Genomic DNA, 8,190 nt, shown 5'->3' with positions numbered 1-8,190 from the left:
AACCAGCGTTCTACCCATTCAATGCACGAAATAAAAAAATCACATTGGTTTTTTTGGCCCAATATATATATCGAACGGATACAACACTAGTTATAAAAAAGATAATTTAATTATTACTTTTTTTTTGTCCCACGTTCGATTCACACGCATTAGCATTGTCTCATTCTAAGCACTGAAAGACGTGTGGTGGACAATGAATTTGAAATAGCACGTGACGGTACTCCTGCAGGGTAATAGAATAATTTTGCCTTCGTATTCAACACCCAACTCTCTCTCTCTCTCTCTCTCTCTCTCTCTCTCTCTCTCTCTCTCTCTCTCTCTCTCTCTCTCCTAAAACCAATATCAAAAATGAAAAATGTTAAAAATCAGGATTGAAGGTTATAGTATGCATTGATTTTAGCAACATTAAGTCATTAACCATATCTTTAAAATCGTTTTAATATCAAAAAAATATTGTTCACACCACATCAACTTTTTGACATGGTACATCAATATATGGTAAGTTATTTTGTTTGCATCAAACCTCGTGATGTATATATGAGTATTTAGTACGTCTCATTCAACTAACTGTCACACATGCGTAGCAAAGTTTACACTGATTATACGGTAATTTTAGCACTTGCTCGTTGTGGCACATTTGCACATCTCTCCAACAACATCCAAGTTGGTAATTTGCCCTTTTGTATTTCTTCTCAACTCTATTGCTTGCTTCTTAGGATAATTTTGGAAGCGTGCACAATAAACTAATTGGTGTTGGCAGTCTTGGAATGAGAAAGATTTCCTATAAATATGATTGTTTGGAAACTCTTCCTCAGAATATATGGCAACCAACCAATCATGGGGCTCATAGACGTTTGTGTCAAAAACTCGAACTCTATAAAGAAGTAGTTTGATCATTGAAGTCAATTTATACAAAGCTTTCTCTAATTTTAATTGAGATCCTCGCAAATGAGTGGTGGGATTTGTCCCCCATAACTTACTACAAAGTGTGCTTGAGTTGGCCCGGATACCTCAGTTATTACAAAATAATTGAGTCTAGAGTCAATTAAATTATTTCTCATGAATGTACTACTCATATATTTTTTATTGCATTTTGCACATCAGCAAGTATCAATACATTTTTAGTTTCCCCAACTTGTAAAGGTTAAGACGGTCGGAACGTCTGAGTTATGGACAAAAAAGAAAATGAATTTCACCCTTACAAAAGATAGACCTCACGGTGTGCCCAGCCACAGGCAAGCCTGGTGGGACATGAGCATTTAATTGTGCTTTTTATCTCAATGTTTATGGTCTAATTAGTACTAAATAAACTATGAAAATAGCTTGTCGATCTACTCCTCAATTCAAATAGTTTTACTTTCCTTGGTGAAAGTTGCAGTTAATATTCCCTTGCGTCTATGAATGTTTTGGAAATCAAGAAGAGGCCGGACTAATCTTAGACGATGTATTATTTGTTATTTTCAAAAAATAATGTTACTTTTTGAAGTAAAAAATAAATTTCAATTCAAAATATTTTCCCACCAGTTTAAAGAACTAATCGAGATCTTAAATTGGTACACAAAAGTTTAAAATTTATGAATGGATGTATTTGATTTTTAGTTTCGAAAGTAATATTAAAAAAATTAAAAAGAACGTCAAAAGGTATGAGATGGAGGCTAACGTCAGTTAGTAATTGAACCAAGTTGGAATAAAATGAAAACTACAGAGTGTAAATTGAGCCAATTTAAATTGCAAGGATCAAGTTGACACAAATACTAAACTATATGGACCATTTCGATTTTTATCCCTTGTTAAAATGTATTAATATCCGTGAGATAAACACTTCAAAGCTTATACTTGGCTCTCCGGCAAACACAATCACGCAAGTCAACCGGCTAATAAATGGCTTGGCAAAACAAAAACGAAAAGCTAAACCGACTTACGGACGACATTTACGGTACTAATAAAACGTAGGCCATTTGCGTAAAATCTGAGCACGCTCTAGAAGCCCTACTCATCTCTCTCTCTCTCTCTCTCTCTCTCTCTCTCTCTCTCTCTCTCTCTCTCTCTCTCTCTCTCTATATATATATATATATATATATATATATATATATTCCTTTTGCTTGTGCGGCCAGGGTTCCATCGGAGTCTCTCTCTCTCTGACTTCATCTATCTTCTGCTCCGGTGAGCTGGTTCTCTGCTAATTCTCTTCGATTTACTTCTCTCCATATTCCTTTTGCTTGTGCGGCCAGGGTTCCACCGGAGTCTCTTTCTCTCTCTGACTTCATCTCTCTTCTGCTCCGGTGAGCTGGTTCTCTGCTAATTCTCTTCGATTTATTGTTATTCGGTCTGATTTCCGTTCTATTGCATGTTTTTATCATATCTGCATGAGTATTGTTGTGTATGAAATTTCTCGTTAATTTCTAGTTCTCTCTCTCTCTCTCTAATGTTCTGATTTCCGATCATAAGGACTAAGAGATGAATTTTAATAGTTTCTATTTCCGAGTCATCTTTTTTTTTGAAAAGGATTTATTTATACGCGGTTGATATGCATAGGTTTTTTTTTGGACTAGAATGGACAAGATGTTGTATATGTAACGGGAGTTTTGAGTTGTTCCGAATTAGGGTCACGGGCAATCCAAGCCCAAAACCATCGAGGAAATATTTAAATCAAAGCTTGAGGAAGTCCAAAACAAGACAAAGTCGGCTGAATGTGTCAAAATGCGTCAAAATGTGAAATGGGTGCCTAACCCGTTAGAGCATCTCCACTCCTTACCCAATTTTCTACCCAACGTTGAGTAAAAATTTGGGTAAAAACTTGATTTTGTATGAAGCAATCCAATTGGCAAATGCAAAACTAAGCATAAATTTGAGTAAAAGGTTTCATTAATGGCATAGTTGTAAATTTGAAGGGGAGAAAATAGCCTTCAAAATTTTGAGTAAAGATTTGGTTTCAAACCAAATTTGGGGAGAAATTTTAGTAAAACTCAAATTTGGTATCAGTTTAAGTAAGGAGTGGAGCGGTGTTTTGGGTGATTTTTACTCAAATTTGAGTTTGGTTTCAAATTTGAGCAAGGAGTGGAGATGCTTTTAGGCAACGATTGGGAGCATGCTGGTACATTGCTTCCAAAGCTGGTGCTGAACTTGTGCTTTTTTGAAGCCCAACAATCATGTTAATCAATAAGCACAGATTCTCAAAGTCAAAATTGCTACTATTTCTGCATAGCACTAAGATTTTGGTGAAGATTACCCTTCTGCATAGCCCCAAGATTTATTTGAATGTGAGGCTGTGGCTTTGTGATGAAGATACGGGTACAACCGTACACGCCCTGGATTTCCTGAATCATGCTATTGCAATTATGAAAGGTGTTTGCTAAGTGAATGTCCAACTAAACATATTTCTGGTCGTATACCCTTATCCGAGTATGGAGTGTCCAACATGAGTACTTTATCTTTTGAAGAGTCCATGCAACATGAGGCGCAGGTAATGCATCTACATGGGAGATTCATCTATTCCCTGTCTTAAAGACACATGAACACCAGATCATTCATATTTCTTTACATACTTGTGTGCTTCCTATGGTGAAATGTTGTTTACAAGGTGCAATAAAGCATTTCATTCATAATTACATAGTAAAATCGAACTACCAAAAATGCTAGCTTAGTGGACACATAGCCCAACCATGTCTGTATCTATACAATCATATTATCAAGTAGTAGTTAGTATCAATAACAAGCGCAGAATATTATAAAATCAACTCATCTTTATTGCAAGATAAACGTGTCATAAAAATTCAGGAATGGAAAAGTAAAGGCTACCTGCCATATCAGCAGCCATGAGAATACCATCCTTGTACTTGATACCAATCACTGATGTACCAGTGACGTATGGATACCTGTACCAATAGTCATCATTTTAGTAATTCCATAACCAACAACCCAAAGGATCATTTAGTCCTTTGCAGACTTCGTACCCAGGAATATCCACAATATGCAACATACACATATGCATGCGCTTGTTTATAATTACGTGAGCATATATCTTCAGGTGAATGTTATGGGCCCTGGTTCAGTGGTTCAACCCGCAAAACTAGGAGTTGATAGTCTTGAGACCACTGCTAGAGCCACCCTCCACCAGTCTCACACATATTTTCAGTAATTATGACAATCATGTGTCAACTGTGCTATGTAGAATTTCAAACTAAAAATCCATGGAATAGAAAATTAGTTAATTAAAAAACTTGTGTAACCTTCAAACCCAACACACTTGTAAAAACTGATTTACTTTTACAATTTCCTTTTTGAAAGCAAGAGATAGTAATGTATTTGGGTTCCTTTTTTCACACCAGAACACCTCTCAATATCTAATTAATAAAGGAGGGCAAAACTAGCTTAGCCCATCACTTCATCTTCATGGGTCCTAATTGTGTTACCATTTCCATATTGAACCTCAAATGGCTTCAATAACCCCAATTTTGTTTAAAAAGCAATATAAGAGTATTGCAAGGGGGCGTCACCCTACTATATCAAAAGACGAAAAATCCTTCCTACGCCAAAAATGAACCAATGTAAGCCCAATATAAGATTACAATGCCCATCTGTGCATCATCCGGTTCTTTTATTTTCCCTTCCATGAACACCCCAACAAACTTTAAGGCGCAGTCCTCCACGCCGCTTTACTCTTTCCATTTCAACATGTCATGGCCCAAAATTCAAACAACTGAAAAATCAAAGCTGGCAAACTCAACCCAAAAATCGACAATAACATTCTCCACAACTCCGACGCCGACTCACAATGAAGCAACAGGTATTCCACAAAATTCTCCCCCTTCTTGCATGCAAGAGAAACCCCCTACACAGGGGCGGCTCCATGATTTCAGCCCACAAAAATGTTCAGATAATTTTTCTATTCAAAACACTATATAAAAGTAAAAAATAAGAGTATTTATTTTGGTTGAAAATAAATTGGGCATAGTTTATTTTGAATTGTTGAGCTATAATGTCTACTTAATCACAAATGAAGTGAATTTTAATTTACTTTGGCTTCATACGAATGATCCAGTGTAGACAATATTAGGGGGAAAAAACTAAATTATATGGAAAAAAATAAAATTTTATAGTATTTTCTGTACCCAGTGAGTTCGCTTGAACCCTTTCAAACAATGGGAAAGCTGCCCCTACCCTACAGCACACGTTAGCCAACATATGAATGGCGCTAGGGTCCTTTCCGCAAAGAAAAAATAACATTTATCAGGACATAAGTCTTCCAAACATGCTTCAAAGGAAACCTCTCCCCTCTAGCCCCCCAAAGCAGGGAATAAAAGGATCTCAGTGCAAAGACACCACCTTACCTATCCACTTGAGCTTGTCCTCCCCCACCCCAGTACCACTAAACTGATAAAAGAAGTTCCATGGACACCCTAACATCCTCCAACTCCTAATCATGAAAGAGAAGTTCCAGCAAAAATAGGTTCTAAAACAAGCCCGCCTTATGCATCCCAAAGATATTTGGCAACTAAAGTGCCTAGTCTCCGACGAAGCAGAAGTGGCAAATGACCAAAGAGCATCTGAAATCTCCGTCCAATGCGCATATGGGAATAAACGAGATGGTCCCCATCCCCATTGCCAGAAACAACATTCAGTTGCGGGTATGTATTATAATTTTTAAATCATATACCTAAATGTGTATACATCAGTTGTACTAGAACATAGCAAGACAAAAACAATTCACCCTTTTTTCCTTGATATAAAAAACCTAGACGGTAATCATATAAAATGTAATGAAGAGAAGCGAGCCTTCTGTTACTGAAAACTCGTCTAGGAGCTATAGCAAGAAGTTCACTTGAAACACATAAACAAGCGAATTACAAATTGAGTCCAGCTGAGTATAATTAGGAGCTATAGCAAGAAGTAAGACTAGGAGGCATAAGTCGTAATTAGGAACTGATGATAACAAAAAGGTAATTACGAATTAAACCTATTCTATTTCAGAGACCTAAACACCAATTCGAACCCAAATAATGCGGCTAGATGATTAAGCTGGATAATTTCTGCTTTATACGCGTAGATGTATATAATAGAGACATGGAAATACATACTGTGTTCTCTCTGATGCTGCTTCAGAGATCAGTGAGTTGTTTTTAGCTTGATTGGATTCAACCAACTGCATAAATAACGCCCCCAAAAAGTACGAAAACTAATGAGAACAACAATTTGTGCAAGCATCGACGACGAGCAGAGAGAGAGCAACGGAGACTTACGTTCATCTCGGAGATTGATTCGATCGGAGGGATTTGGGAAATTTCCCTGAAGAAACCAAGGCAAAATTAGGTTATGATCTGGAATAGAATAGAGAGTTATGAACTTCGGACTCAGCTTGCCCTTCTGACAAGAAAACCAAGGAAAGCTCAGGCTCGTTTCGGAAACCTTTTTAAAAAATAAATATTTATTTTGCTATTTCTAATTCCAAAAATAAGAAGGAGCATTTCAGAAAATTTTTCTTAAAAAGTTCATTTCATATTTTCAAACTCAAAAATAATGTAAATAAAAAAAAATTCAATTTTTTTTGCACCATATTAAAGATCTCAATGAGATCTATCAAATAAGATCCATAGTAGCGGATCAAAAAAAAGAAGATCCATAGTAGTAGAAAAATTATTTGCGTAAACACATGATTTTGAGCTTGAAGTTACCTTATACAAAAAAAAAAACTGTTGCTATGATAATGGGCGCCAGCGGAGGGAAATTGTATCGGCGGCAGCGCCGGGCCGTCTCCGACCACCGGACAGCCGATCTGAGCTGTCCAAAAATTTAAAAAAAAAAAACCAAGGGGGCCTTCGCGGGAATCAATGGCATCCGAGGTGTGTAGGGTGTTTGATCCTAGCACCGCCGGTACGATTTCCCTCCCGCCGCCCATTGGTACCTATATAAATTCTACCAAAATAATTACCCTCCTTCTTATTTTTCGGAACAACCCTTCTTATTCAACAAAAAATAAGTTCTTTTTTTGTTTCTGGAATCCAACCTCAACCGGATCCAAACCAACCCATGGGCTTTTTTTGGCCCCAAAAGAAATAAATTTGGGTCTGGACGTTACTTGGGCCCAAGAAGGCTTGAAAGTTAGGCCCGGACATTAGTTTTGAGGCATTATTGCCGTTTTTTTTCTTCCAATTTTGCCCTTAAAGCAAACCAACTAATATGATGCTGGAAGTTGTCTCATATTTCAGTTGGTCGAGAAGGTAATAGGGATTTTCATTTGGTGAGTGTTCAAACCCCACCCTTCATTACCCTTTCTCCTAAGATAGAATCGATTAGGATTTTCTTGTTTGAGAAAAAAAAAAAGTAATATAAGATACCAGATCAAACAAACTTCAGTCGTCAACTTCCATCTAATCTACCAATCGATGTCTCAAGTCGCACACTTGTAACTAATCCCTACCTTAAACCCATCATCTTTAAATTTACCTAGTGACGCCACAACTACCATCAAATATCAATCCTAATACCAATTCACCATCCTCTTTGTGGATATTTGGATTTAATGGCCCGTTTGGATGTGGGAAAAGAATTTGGGGTATTAGTTAATAAAGAGTATTAAATCGTTTAAGGGTTCGGCTTTGGGGTGGGGGGGGGCCTCTTCCTCCCCCCGGGCACCTCCTCATCCTCTCTCTCTCTCTCTTTTTTCCTTTCTCTTTTCCCCCTGGCTTCATCAAAGCACCCTCTTTTCCTCTGTTTGCGTCGCTTGATCTCCGATTTTGATTTTCTTCTCCGGCATCTGTTCCTGCTGCTGGGTTCATTGTTGGGTGATCCTAGGTTGTGGCTTAACGGCGTTGGCTGGAAAGATCTGTCAGAGGAGGTCGGTTTCGGTGGTTCGCGACCCCCACCAATTGCTCTGTTGGGTGTTCACCGGTTTGCTTAACGGTATGGGGGTCGCACCAGCAGGTCGGTTGCCGTAATGGGTGGTCGAGTTGTGGGCGTTGCTCCAGTGGTGTTCGGCGGTATGGATTTCTGTTGCTAGGGTTTTGTTTTCTTTTTGCAGGTGGTGTTTCAGGTGTTTCCTGGTGGTAGGGGGCATGGAATATTAGGGTTTCTCGGCAGCAACGTGGGGGTTGTTTGAACGGCAGAAAGGGTTTCAACGACAGCATGGGATTTTCGGCAGCGAGGCGGCTTGATGCAACGACGGGGGTATGCTTCAGGGGCAACAACAGGGCT

The 8,190-nt window shown here is 38.2% G+C and overlaps 1 long non-coding RNA gene across 1 annotated transcript; it reads right to left on the bottom strand.

Moving 5' to 3' along the window:
• Window positions 1-3,454: 3,454 nt before the first annotated feature.
• Window positions 3,455-6,380, bottom strand: LOC131329307 (uncharacterized). The gene is made up of 3 exons (XR_009200714.1): window positions 6,240-6,380; window positions 6,078-6,142; window positions 3,455-3,875 (listed from the first exon to the last, which is right to left on the bottom strand). It is a non-coding gene; the product is annotated as an uncharacterized LOC131329307 (long non-coding RNA).
• Between the last annotated feature and the right edge of the window lie 1,810 nt (window positions 6,381-8,190).

The sequence above is a fragment of the Rhododendron vialii genome, chromosome 6a (genome assembly GCF_030253575.1).
Source record: "Rhododendron vialii isolate Sample 1 chromosome 6a, ASM3025357v1".
Lineage (NCBI taxonomy): Eukaryota > Viridiplantae > Streptophyta > Magnoliopsida > Ericales > Ericaceae > Rhododendron > Rhododendron vialii.
This window is presented reverse-complemented; position numbering and strand designations above follow the sequence as displayed.